At 42.8% G+C, this 23539-nt stretch overlaps 1 protein-coding gene across 2 annotated transcripts in view; it reads left to right on the top strand.

The window, feature by feature from the left end:
- Positions 1–1878: 1878 nt before the first annotated feature.
- The window catches only part of PGM3 (phosphoglucomutase 3), a 328635-nt gene continuing 306974 nt past the window's right edge, over positions 1879–23539 (top strand). The window contains exon 1 of one of the 2 annotated variants that reach the window (XM_069235611.1): positions 1879–2396. The gene's annotated coding sequence lies outside the window, so the exon portion shown is untranslated. The remainder of the gene's footprint in view (positions 2397–23539) is intronic. The other variant, XM_069235610.1, reaches the window with a different exon arrangement.

The following is a 23539-nucleotide window of genomic DNA, read 5'->3' on the forward strand; positions in this document are numbered from 1 at the left end:
TGTGCACTTTCTCCAGCCATCTTAGACCGTCCAAACATGCATGCACACAAGTCTTCACCCCGCCTCCCACCGCCTGAGCCCACCCCTGGCTGGCTGAGCCAGCAACAGAAAAATGAAACGATATTCAAATATTGTTTTATTTATCCGCTGCTTGCTCTTAGCCAATGGAGCGATGCTCCTCAGCCGTTGTGGAGGAGCCGCACCTGTTGGTATTGAGAGAGCGTAGTTTAAATATTATATTTTATAGACGTGAAATGCTTACATTTGATAATGCAAATTAATAAACTGAAATGTATTAATAAGTGTGAAGATGTATTAGTTTGTGAACACTAATGCTGAATAGCAGAAAATAATCTTTAAATTATATGTATTACCACGATTAAAACTGTATTCATTAGAACTCGTATATCTTAAGTTAGCATGAGTCGCGAACTAGCTGTGTAACTCTCATTTAAAAGCGTATTTTTCTGCTTCTCCAGTGTGCGGACTTGCAAACGACCATGACCCAGCTATTGTTCTTTTCTGCATTTGTTAGAAACATCGAGGAATCTTCCCATCCGCATGCTAGTAGCTTCTAGTTTAAAATTGTGGGATTTGAAACAAACATAGATACTTCCAAGGACATTAAAGCGAGGAGAAGAGAACTCTTGACCTGAGACGTGTGCCAAAATGGTGAAGTAACCCCGGATATGCCACCTACGAAAATGTTGATTATGAAGACCAATTAGAAGACAAACTGATATCGTAAAATAACAAATGCATTACTTAATGTATAATTTGGTTGGTTACCAATGATGGGGTGTAGTTACTAACCAATAGGGTTTTGGGGGAATGTATCACGGAAAAGGGGATAAAAACCCATGACACGAGAGACGAGACACATTAGGCAGGGGATGATATTGATTGCATCCAGAAACTCTGTCACTCTTTTTGATGACTTGAGACTTAGAAAATAACCTTGTCCATAGATTGTCCTTTAACTTTCCCCTTAAGTGAAAGTGTTCCTTGCTTCCAACTTAGATAGACTGACGGTGACTCAACTGATGTCCTGAAGACGAAGACTGATCCTGAATGCTGACCTATCGCGAGGAGGGTAATTATAATGCTAACGGATTCTTTTTGCCTTTCTTTCTAGGTACCAACTGCTGTATGTTTAATTAGGTATCTTAGTTAGATGTTTTTCCAAATTGATATTCTAAATTGTTTTGCATGAAGTCCAACATGCTAATGCTAATTTGAGGTTAGATGAGGTGTTCATTTGACTGACGGAACTGACGTGACTGACACATAGCTATGCTGAACTGATATCTTATGAATTATTATGTACCATGATCTATTCTTTGCTAACATATCTATCTTATGTTCCTGATCATCGCATCATTGAAAGCTTATTGTAGTTGCCATTTTGTGATTATGCTCTTATGCTTCTTGGTTTTGAAACTAGCTCGTTTATTATTAGATTGTAATCAATAGGGAATAAATTCACAAAATCTTCCTTCAAGTTGTGGTTATTTGAGTCTGAGAACTAATGAATGCGCCGAAGGTTCATTAATGGTTATTGTGAAATATATTCTGATGCTAACTTTTATAATACTATTGATTTAATAATTGGTAATCTCGTTTCACGGAGACTCACCACTGGGCCCAAAGATTCATCGACCTAAAACGAGTCCTGATGTGTATAAATTGACATAGATGGACGCGTTAGCAGTTCCATTGACCAATGAACGTCCCACCCTAAATCGAAGATCAAGTCTACTTGCGCCCCTGACTGGAAATACTGTAATGTCACACATATACTATCTGAAAACGTGGTAGCTATGGTGACCGGCACTTACGGGCACCATGTGACCAGAGTTAGACCACATCCCACACGGAATTAGCCTGCCTTCCGAATGCCACGCTGGCTGCTGCTGCGGTTACCATCCTGCACCGCCTCCCTCCCACTCCTTCCAAACCAGAAACGTGGGCTGTAAGCCCTACTGGACCCGGGAGGGAGTGCCCAGCTATCACCGACCGGCTAAAAAGTTACTGCACTGATTGCCTTGCTTAAAATCATTCGCCAATAAACTTAGGCAGCACCGATCAACTGTGCGCCCGCCAAACAGGAACAGCTGGTAGAGTGTAACTATGCCCAGAAGACGTGCGGATTCCACAGCCAATCAGCACGTCAGATTCTGTGCAGCGCACCAGGATTGGCTGACCAGCTGACAGTCCTCCACTCCTAACTCATCCGAATCATCACGAGTCACTCCCACTCCCTGGCATCCAAGAGAATATTCGGATACGGGATTGGCTGTCGTGCGACCCGGAAATACCGACTTTGCCGAAAAATTTTTATTCATTAAACAAAAAGGCCGATAACGGACAACACACTCTTTACACAGACAACCTTTGTAAGTAGGGGTCTGGGGGATACTTTAACCTTCACGCTTATGAGTTCTGGTCTGTGCCGCTGAATGTAATACAAGGAAGCTAGGGGGAGCTAAGGCAACAGAGAAGCACTGCAGATAGGTTTCACAGATGGCTCTATTCTGCCAGTACCTATTGTACTTTCCAAAAAATTAATTTAGTAGGTTGGATCATTCTGGGAGTTGTACTATTGGTTACATTTTACGACTAGGACTAGCACAGGTGACCAGAATAACTTGCAAGGCTAAAGCCTACGGAAAGTTGAGCCCTAGTGGCATGGAGGCACCGGGTCGTAGTTCCTGTAAACTAATCTTACCAGCGTAGCACACTGACGCTATTTTTTAAGTGTAGAGGGACAGACCAACATGTAGAGTGAAACCCACCTAGTGGACTGTGGGGCTGATGAAGGGAGCCTGCAGAAAAAAAACCAACGTGGAATTCTACTAACTTGGACAAGCAGGTTCTCCAGCAGACGGAGATATACGGTTTCCCAGGCCCATTGTAATTAGCGTTACCGCCTTCCCCAAAGAACCATAGCCATTTGTTCGCTTTTTAAGATTCTGCAAAGACACGGCCATGAAACTTAAATAGAACTTTATATAAACTCATCTGTGTTGTTGTTTGATAGGAACTTGCAGCCTTTGTCTGCTTTAATTATCTGTCAGGGATAACCAAGGCAGCCCAAGAATGCATTTTAAAGTGCGTTCCCATATTTACAATGTAAAGTATATTTAAACTATGTACTGATGATGATCCCTAATTAATACGAACCGCATTTATGTAGCGGTTACTACCTCTGTCGAGGCATTGAAGCTCTTTATGGCGGGTACCACACTACTCCATTAGCCAATGATAATGGTTAACCCAGTGGTTATTAATTATTGTAAATTTGTTGGTTATTGAGTGAGGCTTGTGCTGTGAGAAAAGAAAAACATTTACTCTAGATTCTAGTGGCGAGTTAAGGTAACGAGAGGTGTGAATTATTACAGTGAGTTCATGTAAGTAGAAAAAAACATGAGTTAAGTAAATTGTGTGGAGGAGTTACATATTGTGAGATTGTAAGGAGAGGTTACACAGAAGGATACATTGTGATTTATGGGAGTGGGATGAGTAGCTAGGTTAGGTATTGTAGAAGTGGTTACTCAGAAGGAGAGTTTATTATATGTAAGGAGGGGTATGGTAAATTTAGTGAAGTACAGAAGAGAGTAAGGCAGCAGGCTTGTGATAAAGTAGGGTGCACTTAGAGGCACTAAGGCAGGGAGAGCCTGAAGTTTAAGACGAGTATAATTCAAATAGGTGGTAGAGAGAAACCTCAAACCATCCCTAGCTGTTAATCAGGTACATTTCTATGCATGGTGTTGTGGAATATTGAGATACAGTGCTATCTAAAGAATTAGAAACAGAAGAAAGGTTGAAAGTTGATTATCTGTGGACAGGTGATATACGTTGTTTCGTCTTAGGTTGTTCGTTTTGGCTCTTGATGGTGTTGATACAGTTGGTCCCTTTTTTACTTAGATATTGAACATTATTGATTTTGTTTAAGTTTGTTCTTCTTTTTAGGTCTGAAATTAACCAAGATATTGGTTTTTCTAAAATTATGTGTATAATAATATACTTAAAGGGACTTTCAGCTGCTCTTCTTTATCTGTTGGTCTGTTGTTGTCATTCACATTTAGCTTCTGCCCACTATAGCATACAGCAAGGGGCAATGGGATGTCAGCCTACTTCAGACACTGGTTAACTCGAGTTTGAATGGATGCATTTGGCTCCTTGATAATGAACAATGGTTTCCTTCATTGCCAGTGTTTTTGTTTTTATTTTATATTGACTATAGTGTTGCTTTTGTGTTTAAAACCTGTGGTGAAAGCAGGACTTTTCTACCAGATGTGAGCACAGGCCACATTCCACACTTTATCAGTTTCTGTCTTCTGCCAGTGCTATTGTAAATTCCTTTTGGGGTGTTCAGTGTGTGTGTGTGGGGGGGGGGGAGGGTGGTGTGTGTGTGTGTAACAGCCAGTAGCTTCCTCATAAAAAAAGTTGTGAAAAAGCCACGACAAAACAAAGAACTGCTAAAAAGCTTGTGGACAACACTAAAACCTATTGACTTTGCCAATGTGTGTTTAATATGGGGTACTGAGTTATGGGGTATATCTGGATAGTGGTTTTTTTTAGTTTTGTCGGGTGAGGTTTTGAGGAGTGAGCAATCTCTGGGATTTGCATTGATCATTCGTTCAAGTATTTGTAACAGATGCATGGGCAGTAAGCTTCTAAGGACACATGGTTCTCTTTGGTATTAGGGATTGTTTGTAAAATTATTCTTTTTTTTAGTAGTCTTTAGATTTTAAACATAAAAGGAGCAGCACACAGTCTCAGCCAAGCAATATAATACAATGGGCCAGATGTAGCAAAGGTTTTTACCCATTCTGTGCCTGTGGGAAAAAGTGTTCGTACATATGGCCCAATGTCCTGTAAAATGCAGAAAACAGCAGATACTGCCTTTGGGAAACAATCCATCCAATATCTCAGTACTTCAACTTCAAAGAGCCACTAAACAGAGGAAGGAAGTGGCCTGGGGGGGGGGGGTACAGGGGAGGGAGGGAGCAGGAGTGGGGAGAGGAGTGAGAAGACAGGGAGGGAAAGGAAAGAGGGGAGCCCCCGGTAGCGTGCATGCAGGGAGGTGATGCACCCAGCAGAGCTCTATGGGAGGATGACAAAGGCTGCCCTCATTGCGGTACAGGGCACAGCGTACTCCCCATCGCTCCCAGCCCAATCGTGCATCATCAGTTAGTAATGGGGTTCACACCTGCTGACAGATGTTCAGATGTTGTCAGAAGGCATGTAAATGATCCTCTCATAGGACACTACCGTAATCATTTCTGCCAGCCATTCTGCATGTGTGGGTATGTGTGAGGAGCATCAATGCCAAGGGATGCACAACTTTACTGAGGTTAGAGCCATGACAAAGAACCAGCGCTCATGGTGTATCATCTGGGGGACATTTGTTAAGTCATGCAAAAGTTCTGTGTCGGGTGAATGAGGAGGGGTAGGGTCTGGCCCAGCATGGCCTTCCCCTCTGCCCACATTCCTTGGACGTCCGGACAGTCGTACAGTTTGTGTGGAACATCGCAGCCCATGAGGTTGCATCACCCGCAGCCCGAGCGGTGTAGGAGGCCAGCATGCTCCAATTTGGAGGGTGTCCAGTACCAATCCTGCTCCATTTTGAAGAGGCAAAATTTCATCCTGGACTCCTGCACACCGCTGTCCAGGATATCGCCCGGTCCTCCACATCACATTCCATTTGCTGGGTCGCCTGCCATGAAGTACGCAGTTGGTGCGACTAGGGAAGGGAGTATTTTTGACTTATCAAGAGTGTACAGATCTGAAATCAACCCAAGGTAGCAGCCCCATACCCATATGTAGGCAACAATAGGGGAGGACCCCAGGTCCCACGAAGGTGCCCCCAGACGACTGTAAGGACACTGACAATGCTGCAGGTACTGCCAGTATTGACGTGGAGGCAGGTGGAATTTGTCCCTGACGGTGCAAAGGACTTAAGGGAGCCATTATCTGGTATTTGGGAGAGCATTTTGATGCCAACCTGCCACCATGCAGTCCATTTAGGTGCAGTGGCCCCAATACAAATGCTGGCATTCCACCAGATGGGTGTCTCGGCAAGCAGGACACGGCACAAGGATCCACGTATAAGAAACTAAAAAGAAAGGCTAAACGTCTCTCCCCGGCGCAGCGGGTGAGCCCCTAATAAAATATGCATGCTCCAGAGGGAGCACCGCATAATGTCTTGCCTGGCACAACGTTTTTGGCCTTTTCTCAGCTTGTTATGGCCCCCGGAAGATGGGAACGGAAAGCCAATGGATAGGGGAAGCTGCAGGAGCAGCTCATTTTCCCCCCCACTCCACCCCAAAACAAATGTTTTGTGTCCTCACCCTAGGTTGTGTGGGACTTGAAAATGATAACCCCGCAAGGGTTCCAATGTGTTTTTAAGTAAGCCCCAGCTGAAACTTTTGTTTCAGGGTGGAGGAACAGCTCCCTCTTGGGGCAAAGATCATGGCTGCTGTTCTTGTGACCCAAATAGGGAGAACAACAGGATTGTTATAATGGTGAATACCCTCCAGGGGTAGAAGGTTGTAATTACAGCTGTTTTTACAGTAATGAAGTCCTTTAGGGACGATAGCTAAAATGGTTTAAAATGTAAAGACAGCCTTTAGGGGTGAGAGAAGGTATTACATTCTGATTAACAACCAAGTGATGTCCTTTAGGGAATGTGTCAACTGTGAATCATTTTTTATGGTGAATATTTCAATGTAGATTAGGGTGAACTTTGGCCCACACCCTTAAAGGGTGTGGGTAGTTTGCGTAGACCATGCTGGTAGTAGGTGTACTTTATTGCCACTTTCAGGTGATCTCCCTCCCACATTACAGTCAAATATTGCATTAGACTACAAGTGAATGTTCTGTCATGTAGATTGTTGATTTATATCTTCTCTTTGGAGAGACTAGAATGATTGCGCAATGTCATCCAAAAGTAATTCCATCAACTTGTGTGTATTTGTAAATTGTTGCGTAGTATTGAGAAGTGTGTGTGTGTGTTTGTGTGTGTGTGTGTAATGTACTTTTACTTTACCAAAATCAAAAGCACAGACTGGACAAACATTTATTCAGTGTTATTCCTGTGGGCTCGTGAATGGGGATTACTAGCCCACACCACCTCCCTTGAGTAAGCCTTGGACTGCTCTGCAACGCTACCCTATGAGAGTCAAGCTCTGCTATGGAGTGTTTGGCTCCCACTAGTGGTTGAGTGTGGACACATTACTTGTGCAGGCCACACAACTAATGACCCACCATCCAACAAGCAAGCCTCAAAGCGAGCAAGGCGCCCCCTGTGTGGCCTTACTTCCCAGAGCACAGTCACAGAGGCTGCATCTGGCGGGGTCCATCGGCCTTGCAATCTGTGGGGCCCCCATGAAAGCCTCTGAGGGTGTCTGGCCCCATGCTGGATGGGGAGGTGCATGGCAGACAGGCAGAGGGGATGGGATGCCACCCATAAGGACGCCATAGGCTCTCCTACAGGCCGCAGCTATCAGGAGCTCTGGATTTAGGCGGCCATTGTTGTCGGCAGCCAAGCTCCACCTTCATGTAAAGGGATTCTTTTAATTTAGTACTTCATTGATCCTAGAGGGCCCTGGAAGGTGTCTGTCTGTAGTCAGGAAGAAGAACGTGTGGATTCTTGGTTTGATTACATTGAGAGTAACCACATCTTCTTCTGAACTCTAAATGATGTTCAGTGGCTCTAATCTTTTCAGCTTGGTAATTCTTTAGTTTTTCTGCTTGAATGGGGAAAGTAATGCCACCAACGATTTTCTATCTGTAAGCAGGAATTATTAAGGACTGTGCCAGTGTGGAAAGTAAGTTCATGGGTTGGAAGCATGTTGTTATTTTTGCTTGAATAAATTATGGTCCCATGCCACTAATAGATCTGTGTGTACTATTTTTGACAGGGGTCTCAGTTCACATTGCCGGAAAGATATAGGGTTATATTTTTTTCATTAACAATAGGTCAATATTTCCTTTTTGAAGTGTGCACCTTCCTTGCTATAGCTATGAGGCTGATGCTAAGTTTTGATGTTTCTATGTCTTTGGGGTTTTATAGTTTGAAGTGTATCTATGTGTCGCCTCCATAGTTGGAGCAGGTGAGTTTAAAACTGTTGATAAAATTTAATAGTAATTTCAAGTTTATCTTGAAACAGTAGAGGTGGGATCCTTGTGCAACTCCTGTTTTTATCTCAAGTAATTGCAACTAGTGCACTAAAGGAACTATAACGTTGCCCTCACCATGCACTACTTCTACCCTTGCATATTACAACACTTATATCCTGTTCCATGTCTTCATTGATAGCATCTCTGATTACATCTTTGATAACAACACTGTACAAGGCGGGGGTGCAGGTTATAGTTACTTGAGATTACTATAACGGGTGAATTTCTGTGGTTTTATTCATTTACAACAGTATGTTTTATCCCATATTTTCACCCAACTATAACATCCCTTACCTTTTGGGTTTTCGGTTTATTTCGATGTTTTTTGTTATAATAATGTAAGATATTATTACAATTCCTAACTATAGCGACACCTTCATCTTGTATGTGAAATTTTGAAATGATTTTAATTTCAATATTTTATTTGAAATAGTAATTATAGAAATTAGTGTAATGTACATAATACATATACATGTTTATATAAATATATGTATGTTAATTGTAAAAGCATACATTAACTTTAAACACCAATGCTATGGTAGAATTTAAATTATTTTAAATAAATGAACATTAAACTTTAAAGTAATTTTAAATTTATGCGTTAAATAAATGTAATTTAAACTATGTTTACACTTTAAATGCACCTAGCCTTAAAACGTGTATAACAATAAGTCTCAATATATGTGTACATATTGACGTATGTATCTATATGCCTGTCTTTGTTGGCATGCAAATAAATGTACATGTGTTTTTTAAAATTTAAATGCAGTTAAACATTTTTACAGTAACTGACCTGCGAAGTAACGGTACTAAAACGTAGCTGTGATGGAATGGCTTATTCTGTACCTTCTGCTCTTTGATGACTTTCTGGGGCATAGACACACAAATCTGTGTCCCAGCAAGAAGCAAGATGGAGTTTGTATTTTTAGCTTAAGAGAAAATCCAAATAATGTGTGGCTCCTTTTTGGTATAAAGTTCTGTGCCCCAGCAAAGAACACTTTTGATTTCTACTCATGCAAGCAAAAATACAGTGTCTGGCTCCTTGCTTGGGTACAGAAACACAATTCCTTCCTCTCTCAATGCTTTTCTGTACACAGATACGATTCAAACAGTGTATGGCTCTTTTATGCATCAGAGACACATAATTCTGTGCCTCAGCAATGAACCAGACACAGTAAAAAAATTCTGAGACAAATCAAACATAAAAACAGCATCTGGCTCCTTTCAGGGACACAGACACTGTGTTGTGACTCAGCAAGGAGACAGACACTGTTTGGATTTAAATTATCCTGATGAAAAATTCAAAGCGCATTTGCGTCTTTTCTGGGGCACAGACACACAGTTGTCTTGATAATGAAAAATGTTATGTATATCAATTGAGGGTGACTCAGCTATGTGTTTTAGAAATGTATCCAAGATTGTGAGTTTAGGGATAGGAACATTTATACCTCTTTGAATACTAGATTAACCATGATACCAGAGTATTCTGAAGAATGTTTTTCAAAGTGTTTTTGTGGTCACTGATGTGAAATAGAGAGCCAACAAAAAATAAATAATACCGAAAGATAAAAGCTAATGTCATACCTACCTGCATTACCACACTTTTGATTAATTCAGTACCCCACATGTGTGATTGAGTCTATCTCCTGGAACAGGGAAGGCAAAGAACATGACCGTGGAAGCGCAAGAAGCAAGCTTGCAAATGGGTTGGCTTTTGGGATGCCTGTTACTGAGGTGTTTTGGCCTGAGGTCAGCATGCACCTAAGTAACCTTACCAAGCCCATACATTTATTAAATCTAAACATCAGGGAAGTCCTGGGTCGTGTAGCTTGCATGAATGCCACCAGGTTTTGTTACCCAGAATGCCCTGCAAGTGATAAACCTTTGTTTAAGAAACATAATTTTTTCATATTTCTATAATGGACCATTTTGGAATTTGTGGGGAACGGTATAACTCACACTACCCTGCATCCCCATAACTTTACTTAATAAAAACAGTACTTCATCTTTGTGGGTGGGCTTATTGTAAGGGACAGGAACAGATCAAAACTGTGTCTATATCAAGTCAATAAAGTGTAAATGGCATTTTCACATGGTCACAATTTTGAACTAGTACTGTCCCGTGCAATAGGCACACCCACAAATGTGAGGTACTACTTTTATTAGCATAAGTGTGGGAACATTGATCGTTGGACATTGGCCATTTTCCAGAAGGTCTGGAGTTTTCTGTCACCGAAAAGTCAAGTCATTGTGATTTTGTTTTACTTCTACTTTGATATTTGGGCTGGAGCCTGTGCAATCAAATCCGTTAGGATTCATGCAAACCACATTTTCCTAGATTTCCCTTGGTCTCTAGTTTTCAAACATTTATGGAGTTGGTCAGTTTCTCTGAGTGCCGGCTGAACCCAGCCCCAAGTACAAAGACATCCCTCTTGGACGTTCACTCCCCCCCCCCCGTCAAATACATTTGTGTCTTGTGTGTAGATCTCTGCTTAGACACTTTAAAAAAACCCTGCACAAGGCTGATTTCCCAACAGTTAGAAGACCCAGGGGAACACAGATGTGGGTTAAATCTTGGAAAAGATTTGTTCCTGCTTGAAGAAGACCAAAACCATGTTTTGGAGAAAACTGTTGGGATCTCCTTTTACTGTAAATTAAATGTTCTTTAAGAAAAAAGTTCCATTGTATATGTGACTGTGTGAGGGAGTTCTGTCTGCCGACAGTTACTCACTGACTGGTGGAGAACAGAACAATGTTGAGTTTGTGCACTTAAGTAAACACAGGATTATCTTGCAAGGCTTCAAGAATTCTTTATTTACAACATAAGCAGGCAGTTTAGTGTCAGCGACTGTGACATTGCCTCAAGCTCGACATGGTTACTACAAACCTACCATTGGACAAATTCACAAGCATCAGCTAAGTGTTTTTTACCTAAACTGCTTCATTTGAGAGGAGTGCTCATGGTGGCAGTGGGTGGATATGCAACTTAATGCTTCATTTTAATATGTTTGGTTTTAGTTTTCTGCTTAACTGGTTTTGGTGCGTTGAACAAAGCGTGTTCACATTGGAATTTAATGGCTAGTGAGTGGCTATACATGCAGAGAGACGAGTGCTAGTACCTTTAGCCATGGCAATATACGCTGATTGGAGTATGGGTAGACACGTAGGCAGGCAACCACCTGTATCTTTCTCGCTGAGTCAGTTCGAGCAGAGGCAAACGCGTGCTGCACTAAGCCGCATTGTACGGAGCACAGGAGATGCAAGCGGTTCTCAACTATTCTCACTTTCAGGTATAACTTGTTGTAATGGAAATGTCTTCAATAACTCTCACGTACTGGTGTGTAAAGTAGGTCTCTTGCTTCAATTTGAATCACATTTGACAAATTCAGCTTCATTATCGGTCCAAGTCTGTGATGTTCTTCATTGCAATGGAAAGCACTTATCAATTCACCAGGATGTCATTTGGTTTATCGCCAGTGGCAAGTGTCTTCCAAAGGACGATGAGTGAATGTAGGAAAGTACCATCTTGCCTGGTATGTTACCCCAATATTTCACTGTATATATGATGTTTTAGTCTATGTGTCACTGGGACCCTGCCAGTGTATCTCTACAGGGAATGTACTATACAGTGGAACATAGACCTGGGAGTACCCACTCCAGTGCAGATGGACTCTCCAGATATTTCCACTTAAACAATGAAGACTCATCAGGTCATGGCTAGTCTTATTGTCCTTTGTTTGTGGGGGGGGGGGATGTGTAGGAAAGTACCATCTTGCCTGGCATGTTACCCCCATATTTCACTGTATATATGTTGTTTTAGTCTATGTGTCACTGGGACCCTGCCAGGCAGGGTTCCAGTGCTCATAAGTATGTGCCCTGTATGTGTTCCCTGTGTGATGCCTAACTGTCTCACTGAGGCTCTGCTAACCAGAACCTCAGTGGTTATGCTCTCTCTGCTTTCCAAATTTCTCACTAACAGGCTAGTGACTAAATTTACCAATTCACATTGGCATACTGGTACACCCATATAATTCCCTAGTATATGGTACTGAGGTACCCAGGGTATTGGGATTCTATGAGATCCCTACGGGCTGCAGCATTTCTTTTGCCACCCATAGGGAGCTCTGACAATTCTTACACAGGCCTGCCAGTGCAGCCTGAGTGAAATAACGTCCACGTTATTTCACAGCCATTTACCACTGCACTTAAGTAACTTATAAGTCACCTATATGTCTAACCTTCACCTGGTGAAGGTTGGGTGCAAAGTTACTTAGTGTATGGGCACCCTGGCACTAGCCAAGGTGCCCCCACATTGTTCAGGGCAAATTCCCCGACTTTGTGAGTGCGGGGACACAATTACACGCGTGCACTGTACATAGGTCACTACCTATGTACAGCGTCACAATGGTAACTCCGAACATGGCCATGTAACATGTCTAAGATCATGGAATTGTCACCCCAATGCCATTCTGGCATTGGGGGGACAATTCCATGACCCCCCGGGTCTCTAGCACAGAACCCGGGTACTGCCAAACTGTCTTTCCGGGGTCTCCACTGCAGCTGCTGCTGCTGCTGCCAACCCCTCAGACAGGTTTCTGCCCTCCTGGGGTCCAGGCAGCCCTGGCCCAGGAAGGCAGAACAAAGGACTTCCTCTGAGAGAGGGTCTAACACCCTCTCCCTTTGGAAATAGGTGTGAAGGCTGGGGAGGAGTAGCCTTCCCCAGCCTCTGGAAATGCTTTGATGGGCACAGATGGTGCCCATCTCTGCATAAGCCAGTCTACACCAGTTCAGGGATCCCCCAGCCCAGCTCTGGTGCGAACTGGACAAAGGAAAGGGGAGTGACCACTCCCCTGGCCTGCACCTCCCAGGGGAGGTGCCCAGAGCTCCTCCAGTGTGTCCCAGACCTCTGCCATCTTGGAAACAGAGGTGTCTGTGGCACACTGGACTGCTCTGAGTGGCCAGTGCCAGCAGGTGACGTCAGAGGCTCCTTCTGATAGGCTCTTACCTCTCTTTGTAGCCAATCCTCCTTCCTAGGTAGCCAAACCTCCTTTTCTGGCTACTTAGGGTCTCTGCTTTGGGGATCTCACCAGATAACGAATGCAAGAGCTCACCAGAGTTCCTCTGCATCTCCCTCTTCACCTTCTGCCAAAGGATCGACCGCTGACTGCTCAGGACGCCTGCAAAACAGCAACAAAGTAGCAAGACGACTACTAGCAACCTTGTATCGCTTCATCCTGCCGGCTTTCTTGACTGTTTGCAGGGGGTGCATGCTCTGGGGGTAGCCTGCCTCCTCTCTGCACCAGGAGCTCTGAATAAATCTCCTGTGGGTCGACGGAATCTTCCCCCTGCAACCGCAGGCACCAAAAGACTGCATCACTGGTCCGCTGGGTCCCCTCTCAGCACGACAAGCGTGGTCCCTGGAACTCAGCACCTCTCTCCAAGTGACTCCCACAGTCCAGTGACTCTTCAGTCCAAGTTTGGTGGTGGTAAGTCCTTGCCTCCCCACGCTAGACTGCATTGCTGGGTACCACGTGATTTGCAGCTGCTCCGGCTCCTGTGCACTCTTCCAGGAGTTCCTTCATGCACAGCCAAGCCTGGGTCCCCGACACTCCTTCCTGAAGTGCACAACCTTCAGAGTTGTCCTCTGGCGTCGTGGGACTCCCTTTTGTGACTTCGGGTGGACTCCGGTTCACTTTTCTTCCAAGTGCCTGTTCAGGTACTTCTGCGGGTGCTGCCTGCTTCTGTGAGGGCTCCCTGAGTTGCTGGGCGCCCACTCTGTCTCCTCCTCCAAGTGGCGACATCCTGGTCCCTCCTGGGCCACAGCAGCACCCAAAAACCTCTACAGCGACCCTTGCAGCTAGCAAGGCTTGTTAGCGGTCTTTCTGCGTGGGAACACCTCTGCAAGCTTCATCGCGACGTGGGACATCCATCCTCCAAAGGAGAAGTTCCTAGTCCTCTTCTTTCATGCAGAACTCCGAGCTTCTTCCAACAGGTGGCAGCTTCCTTGCACCCTCAGCTGGCATTTCCTGGGCTCCTGCCCACTCTCGACACTGTTGCGACTATTGGACTTGATCCCCTTGTCTTACAGGTACTCAGGTCCGGAAATCCACTGTTGTTGCATTGCTGGTGTTTGTTCTTCCTGCAGAATCCCCCCCATCACGACTTCTGTGCTCTCTGGGGGTAGTAGGTGCACTTTACACCTACCTTTCAGGGTCTTGGGGTGGGCTATTTTTCTAACCCTCACTGTTTACTTACAGTCCCAGTGACCCTCTACAAGCTCACATAGGTTTGGGGTCCATTCGTGGTTCGCATTCCACTTTTGGAGTATATGGTTTGTGTTGCCCCTATACCTATGTGCTCCTATTTCAATCTACTGTATCTTTACACTGCTTGCATTACTTTTCTTGCTATTACCTGCATAATTTTTCTTTGTGTACATATATCTTGTGTATATAACTTATCCTCATACTGAGGGTACTCACTGATATACTTTTGGCATATTGTTATAAAAATAAAGTACCTTTTATTTTTAGTACTTCTGTGTATTGTGTTTTCTTATGATATTGTCCACATGACACCAGTGGTATCGTAGGAGCTTTACATGTCTCCTAGTTCAGCCTTAGCTGCTTTGCCATAGCTACCTTCTATCAGCCTAAGCTGCTAGAAACACCTCTTCTACACTAATAAGGGATAACTGGACCTGGCACAAGGTGTAAGTACCTCTGGTACCCACTACAAGCCAGGCCAGCCTCCTACAGTGAAGAGTTCAAAGGCTTGAACAACATCCTTTATTTTTATGACGACATTTTGGTGTTGTGTAGATTGTGTGGATTGTGTGGAAAGTCACAATAGTGCCTTGAAAGAGACCTTAGCTAGAATAGCAGTCGGGTTTAACTTGCAGGAAAGAAAAATATGTATTGTTGGTGAATTAAGTTTAATACTTAAGCACACTCTGTCTGCTGAGGGTGGTAAGCCAAAGAAAGATTAATAAACTTGGCACCAATGCCTCAAAATAAGGCTCAAATGCGATCTTTCCTTGGGTTAATAGAAAACTGTTCTATGTTTGCCAGGAATTTCGCAAATAAATCTGAATGCTTAAAGGTTTTAATGGGAAAGGACCTCAATTTCACTTGGGGTGAGACACAACAAAAAGGTTTTTACAGTATCAAAGAGGAGGTGTGTAAAGTAGATTTCTTGGTTTCTTTTGATACAAAATTAAAGACTTTTGAATGTTGATGCCAGTGCCTTTGGTATAGGGGAAGTTTTGTCACAGATATAGTGCTGTCCTGAAAAGACTGTTGCTTCTGCCTTACGTTCCCTGACCACAACAGAACAACATTATTCTGTGATTGAGAGGAAGGCAGCTGCATGGAAGTTGGAATATTTCATGACATATGTGGGGGGCTGTCAGATTTTATTGTAAAACCCGGAGGCTGACATTCTGCATAGACTCCTTTATTTCTAGTACTCCAACAGCCACTTTAAAGAATATAGAACACTGAAAACAAGACAATGAAAGACCAGAACCTCCAGCCATATTCCTTGTATGCTGCTTTTTCATGCAGGTAAGTACCTTGTGCATGGTTTGAAAGAATATATCTGGTGTAGACAGAATTGATTGAATGTTTAAACAAGTCTAGAAATAGATGGGTTGAGAAACTTTCACTAAAATGTAAATATGCCATAGATGGTATCTGTTTGGAATTGGTATTGTTTTAGGTTTGTGATTTTCCTCTTAAACATAGCTTTAAGACATTAATGTTGTAGATTTCATATGCCAAAGTTGTGATTAGTACTTTTGACAACAGTTAGTAGGTTACTTATCATCTTAGTTAAGCTTTATTGTTAAATTTGTAAAAGCGTTTTCACTCGGGACACAGCTCAAGCTAAGCTCTTGTATCTGTAGCAACAGTGGCTGCGTGCGGCAGGTGCATATGCTGTTTCCCTCGTAAGGCCCGTGTTTGGGGTGCGGCTCAAGCTCTTGTGTCCGTAGCTACGTGCGGATTGTGCATGTGCTGTTTCCTTTGTGAGACCCGCATGGTGAGGCATCCTTGAGGGAGCGCATCAGAAGGTCTAGTGCGAGGTACAGCGTCTTTCAGGCACTTCCACACATAGGAGGCAGCGCCATACGCACAGCTGTAAGCTTTAAGGGAGATAGAAGTAGGACTAATCGACCTGTGTGCGCATGATGTCACAACGAAGGTTGGCCATTTTACAAGATTGGGCCACAGTAACCTTTCAGTTAACCCTTTCACTGCTGGGCCACACCCCACCCGCCACTGCTGAGCCCTTTTATTCGCTTAGGCCTCCATAACGTTCTGTACACATATTCTAGCCATGCAAGAGTCCTTTTTTTCCAACATCCTGGGGATGATAAAGATCTGCAGGGTTTGTGGATTCCCCTGGAGGGGACTCAGAAAATAGACAAAATATGGCCAAATTTTGAGTCTTTTGAGAAAAGTAGGGAAAAAGTGCTCGAGGTAAAAATGTCTGTTTTATCCCCCTTAAAATGGCATCCACGATTGTTTTTCTAGCTTTCAGGAACATGCGGGACTAATCAAAAAAACATTTGTACCACAGTTTGAGCATTTTTCTAAGAGGTAGCCTATCTCCTTTATTTTTTGTGCTCTCAACCTACTTCCAGTAGGTGGAAACCAGTGTAAAACCCATGGGCGATCCAGAAAAGCTATAGATTTTCTGAAAAGTAGGCAAAATTCCAAATTCTGCAACACGTCATAATAGTGGATCCTTCAAAGTTTTCCCAAGGAAAATAACTGTTGAATAAAAGAAATATTGAAAATGAGTAGGAAAAAATGGGCATTTGTGACAATATTTTAATTCTTTTTGTCACAATGGCAAAATGACAAAAGCAATATACCATTACGTCTGCTAGACCCTTCTGGTTGCGGGGACATGTAGGGTTTGTAGGTTCTCCAAGAAAACAACTGATCTGCACCATACATTGGTTTATATTGAGTACCAAATATAGACCGATTTTCAGCAAAATAGGCAGAGCGAAAAATTGAAACTCATGTTTTTCTGAAATGGGCAAAAGATAGCGTTTAAGAGCAATGGTTATTTCTACATCTCTGATCTAATTTTGTGGGTACCCATCCTTGCGTATAATTTGGAGGGTATTTTTCAAAATGTAATCTTTCTTATACACTGGCTTATATTTGAAACGCACAAATGCAAGAATTCCAATGGGTAATAACAAATGTTCTACTATTCTACGCTCCCACAAGTCTCCCAAAAAAAAAAAAATGGTACTTCATTTGTGTGGGTAGACCTAGTGCCCACAACAGGAAATGGCCCAAAACGCAACACTGTTGAACTGCATTTTTCCAACAAAAACTGACCCTCTTTTCTGATGTGGGTAGCTCTATATTTGGACCTTAGCTCAGCTGGCACCTTGGAAAACCTAGGCAACGTGTACATTTTTGAAAACTAGATACCTAGGGGAATCCGGGGTGCACAGCTCTCACCGCATTTCTTTCCCAGAACCCCTTGCAAACCTCACCCTTTGACAAAAAAAAAAAACATTTTCCTCACAATTCTATGGTGGAAAGGTCTGGAATCTGTGGAGAGCCACAAACTTTCTTCCACCCCTCATTTCCCCATGTATCCCTATTAAAAATGATATCTCACTTGTGTGAGTACACTTAGTTAGTGCCTGCGACAGGAAACAGCCTGAAAGGCAACATGGCTGCAGTACATTTTTCCACAGAAAACTGACCCTCATTTTGTGATGTGGGTAGCTCTAGATTTTCAACCCTAACTCAGCCAGCACCTAGGGAAACCTAGCCAACCTGTACATTTTTGAAACCCAGACACCTAGGGAAATCCAGGATGGTTTGATATGTGTGGATCCCATTAGGTTTTTTTTTTTTGTTTTTTTCCCAACAATGTCCTGCAAACCTCAAAATTTGCCTGAAGTCATGCATTTTTCGTACATGTCTCTTATGGAGACTTCAAGAATTCACAGGAATCCTCAAGATTCCTACAACCCAACATTGCACCAACTGTGCCGATAGGCCCAGCCACCCAAGTGTGGCAGCGGGTTTAGTGACGCAACAGGAACTGATCAAACCAAAGACAATATCATCCCTTGCATGGAGACTTCGGTCGCCCTCGGTTGGATCTGTTCCGGTCACTGATGCGAGGTTGAGCCACACGGGGGGCAGAGTTTTCATCAGCACAGGTGGGACAATGCTGAGTGGTAGGAATTTTGTGGATATCTGTGGATTCTGGAAGTTTCCATTGTAGAAGTGTAGGGAAAATGCACGACTACAGGCAAAGCTGGAGCAGGGCATTGCGGGTATGCAAATTGTTTAGGGTGCATGTAAAACACACCACCCTGGACTCCCCCAGATGTCTAATTTTCAGAAGTGTCTGGGTCTGGTAGGTTTTTCCAGGTGGCAGCCTACATAAGCCCAAAAAGTGCAGCTGTTTACCATTGTAAGTTAGGCGATTATGGGAGTTAGCCAAGCTCACCTGGCCCATATGTAAAATCAACACCCAAAAAGGTCAGACGACCTCTTGCTTGCCATTGCGATGAGGTGCGTTAGTCCGTAGGGGGAGCAGAAAGGCAGCACCCACCCTTTTTTTTTTTTTTTCTTTTCTTTTTTTTAATTATTATTATTATTATTATTATTTAAAAAAAAAAAAATGTTATCCCTAGGGAGCGAATCAGGGGTAATTACCCAATAAGCCACCCCAGTGGGGCAGAAAGACTGTCCCCATTTTTTTTTTTAAGAAAGGGGCATGGCAATGCCACCACCCCTCATTTAATTAAAAAAAAAAAAAGAAATCTTCCCTGGTGTCTAGTGTGCATTCTGCCCCCCACCGTGGGGCAGATGGGAGGTAATAATCTCCATCTGCCCCCGGGGGGAGCGCAGAACGACTGTGCCCACTGTGGCGATCCCCAAGCTGGAATCCACTAAAGGAGGGTGCCATTAAAAAGGGAGGATTCTCTTCTTTCCATTGATACCTCTCTCTTCTGCCTAGATGCTTGGGAGACTGAGATAGCCATGCAAGCACCCTAGGCAGTGAAAGTGGGGTGAGCCAATCAGCTCATTTCACTTTTGTTTTCAGTGACGGAATCGTTCGTCCTCAGCACCGATGGGGTTAAAGGTGACACTGTCAACTCAAACTTCATTTTGACAGTTACAGCTAATTTCAGATTATGCTTATTAGAAGTGTTTGCCAGTGATACAGATTTAGGTTTTGAATCTTTGTTTACGCTTTTTTGAGCTTTCTTTCTTGGTTCAGTGGTGACTATAGATTATTATCACTAATGGATAGTACTATGTATGAGGAAAGGTTACAGAAAGAACATCAAGAGGTATTAGATGACATGCTCTTAAAGTTTATTGAGAAGATTACCTGAGAGGTCGGCATTAGGATGGATAGAAGATTGGATTCTATGCTATAGGCCAGAGGTATTTGTTATAAGGAGGACAATTTTTGGTCCCAGACAAGGCTAGTTCTCATATAGAGAAAAAAGGTAAAGTGTCCAGAAAAAGGAAGAATATTGAGGTGCGTGTCCTTCAAAATAAAAGATAAAGGTGTGTGGAGGCAGAACAAGATTCCTGTGAATGTATAGGCCAAGCTTGTGTCGAGGACACTTACGGTGGGTGTATGAAAGACCTGTAAAAAGAAAATATTAAAAGACATGTAAACATTCAATGGTACAATGCGATTAATCCTCTGCCAGTGCAGAGGTAGAGTTAGGTTGCTTGTCTGATTTTGATTCTGAGGAACAATGTTTCGAGAAATCAAGGAAAAAGAAAGTCTTGGAAATTAATAAGGAGATGGGCACAAATATTTTGATGGATCGTTTGGGAGAATTCGTGTTTTACCCTTTGATGATAAAGCATCCATTATCTCCAGAATGGACACCTTCTCTGCATGTGTAGAATTCTGGTTAAGGAGGGAAATACCAAAGGAAGCTAGGCTAAGAATGAAGTCAGAGTGTACTAGACCTTTTTTGACGAATAAAGTAATGGTAACTCTGGAGTTGGATGCCAAGATTTTAGTCTTAATAGGAAAAGGAGGCTGAGCTTCACGCAAGAGTCTAAACAAAGGTTTGCAAATGTGCCAAGATAAATTACAGGACGTAATAGGCCTGTTAACAAAAAAGTTTGATGTGACGGAAAAGACACATATAAATAAGGAAGGTTAGGATGTTGACGAGCTGAGATAATGGGTGCAGCATGCAGTTTGTCTATTGGGTAACGCCATCAAAGCAATTTCCGTAGAAAGCAGAAAGGGGACCTTACTTGAGAGTCAACCAAAATTCATGGACTTGGCAAACAATGAGGCAGGTCCAGCGGAAAATGGTCTTCTGTTTGGTGATGTATTCATTAAGGAAATGACTAAATTTGTGGGTGCATTTAGTTCCATACAGAAGTAACAGAGAGATATCAAGAAAGTGTTTGGTGTCCGTGTTTTTGGAAGGGATAGGCGTGTGATGGGTTGGTATCCCCGGCCGAGGTCAGGGAATCACAAGGAATTGTTTTGCTTGGGGATTTAGACCCTTATTACAGAACCAGGGTTCAATACAATCAGGCAGCTTCTACCTTCAGAGACCGAGGTCCAGAGAAAGAGGATCTCGTTGCACCCGGGGAACAAGTAAGGTTAGACCCTTTTGTTATCACGTTAAAATTGGGCGGCAGACTTGCCCAGTTTTATCACTGTTGGGTACGGATGACAGCAGATCCTTGAGTGTTGCAAATAGTATAAGGCCATCACATAGACTTCACTGCAGAACCGATTCAATCTCCGGTCCCAGAAAATTAAAATTTCATCAAGATTTGACAGAGTTGGTAAAAGAGGTATAGGAATTGTTGGGAAAAGCTGCAATAGAGCAAGTCCATCAGGAACTGATTGTGTTTATAAGCAATCTTTTTCTAGTGGAGAAAAAGGACAGAGGGATGCATCCAGTGATAAATTTGAAGAGGCTCAACGATTGGGTAGCTTACCACTATTTTAAGATGGAAAGGATGCATATGTTAGGGGGCATTTTTCAGATAGGTTGACTTGATTACATTTCAAGGATCAAATCGGTGCAATTCAGGTGGGACGGGAAGATGTGGTAGTTTGTTGTATGTCTACCCTTTGGTCTATCATCTGCCCTGTGGTGCTTCAAGAAGGTCCTTTGGCCAGTGGTTTCTTTTCTTCGAGAGAAAGGGATACATTAAATTATTTACTTGGACGACATTTTGATAGGGGACAGGTTGAAATTGAAAGCTCATACAGATTTGGCAGTAAGGTAGTTGAAAGGTTTGGGGTGTGTGGTGAACAGGAACAAGTCAAGTTTGGAACCAAATCATGTGACTCAGTTTTTGGAATTCTTAGTAGATACAGTAAAAAGAGGAGTTAAGATTTCCAAGAGATAAATTAAAGAGGATACAGAAGAGATTCAGAGAGTTCTGGATATGGATTATATTTCATTACGAATATTGGCTCAAGTAATAGGGTTGTTATCTTCAACTATTTCAGCTATCTTTCCTAGACGTTTGAATTATCGGCCACTTCAGAGGTTGAAGGCAGTTCATGTGAGAAGTGGGTTGAAATATGAAGAGACAAGTACACTTACCTAAGAGGCGAGGGAGGGACTTCAGTGGTGGCCGAGAAATATGGAGGCATGAAATGGGAGAGCAATATTTGGCCACTGTCCAGATTTGATATTAGAATCAGATGCCAGGTTAGATGGTTGAGGTGCCTGTTGTTGTGTTGTGTCACCAGGAGGGTGCTGGACAGAGAAAGAAAGAAGGATGCATATAAATTGTCTGGAGTTGTTATCAGGGCCATTTGCCATGAGGTGTTCCATGAGCAACAAGGTGAGGTGTTCACTTCTGCTAAGGGTGGACAATGTCATAGCAGTGATATATGTAAACAAATTGGGAGGTCCAAAGTGAAAGGAATTGGTAGACCTGGCAAGAGAATTTTGGAATTACTCCCTAATCAGGAATGTATCAGTGCAAGCTGAACATATTCCAGGTCGGAGCAATGTGGAAGCAGATTAGTTTTCGAGGAATTTTAAGGATTCCAGCGATTGAACATTGAACGGATAAGTGTTTTTGAACCTGAAGAGAATATGGTGCCCTTTCAAAGTAGATTTATTTCCGTACAGGCAAAACGCTCAAGTGAAGAGATTTTTCAGTTGGCGTCCTGATCCCGAGTTGGCGGTAGTGGATGCATTTCGTCAAGATTGAAGAGACCTACATCCATATGCGTTTCCTCCATTTTTGATAATAGCTCAGGGAACTCTAATGGTTCACAAGTGGAAGGAAACAGTAGTGGTGGTAACTCCACTTTGGAGATCTCAGGTTTGGTTTCCAAGCCTATTGGAGTTATCAGTTGCTTTTCCAATATTGCTGCCAATGTTTCAAGAACTACTGGAGGGCCAGAAGGAGAAACACACACTATGGTGAGGACAGGTCATTTGAGTTTAGTGGCTTGGAAATTTTCAGGAGAGTTTGGGAGGTGGCAATCCTTTCAGCAAAAGCTTCAGATCTTACCAGGGAATCTTGGGCACCTGGAAGAAGGAAAATGTATAGATTGGCTTGGAGGAAGTGGGTTTGCTGGTGTTTGGAGAGAGTTTGGTCCCTTTTCAGCAGATGTAGTTGAGTTTGTTAGTTATTTGTCAGAGATGTTTGCAAATGGTTTAGTCTATTGGACTAATGATGTTCATAGGTCAGCAATTGCAGCAGGACATATTCAGGTGAATGGACTATCCATGGGACAGGATGTTTTAATATGGAGACTAATGAGAAGCATTAGAATTGTAACACCACCAATGACTAGATATGATTCTGTGTGGGACATGTCTATTATGACACATATTGAGAGTTGGGGACAAAACGGTGTTCCAACTCTTAGAGATTTGTCTATGAAGTTAGCATTTTTTTGTGTTTGCTGTTGTTTTAAATGGTATCTAATGTTAGAGCTCTTGATGTATCAAGCAGGGTTTTTCACTCCAGAACGGGTATGCTTTTATTTGACCAGAAGAACCAAAACTAATTCTAAAACTATTTTTCCATTTTTTTTTTTATGAAAGAGAAAGATTGTGTGTATGGCATTGTGTTAAGGAGTATGAAAGAACTTTGAATGTGAGGCCTATGGAGGTGTCTTAGATCTGGCATCTTTTGGCTTGACTTCCCCTGACTTTTTGGTTTCTGACCTCCTGTTTTGACTGTGTGCTGCACTGCTATCCAGTGCTAAAGTGCATGTGGCCTGTGTCTAAAACATGGTAACATTGGCTTCTCCATGATTGGCATATTTGATTTACTAATAAGTCCCTAGTAAAGTGCACTATGTGTACCACAGACTGTAAGTCAAATGCTAC

Source organism: Pleurodeles waltl, chromosome 5 (genome assembly GCF_031143425.1).
Source record: "Pleurodeles waltl isolate 20211129_DDA chromosome 5, aPleWal1.hap1.20221129, whole genome shotgun sequence".
In the NCBI taxonomy this organism is placed as follows: Eukaryota; Metazoa; Chordata; class Amphibia; order Caudata; family Salamandridae; genus Pleurodeles; species Pleurodeles waltl.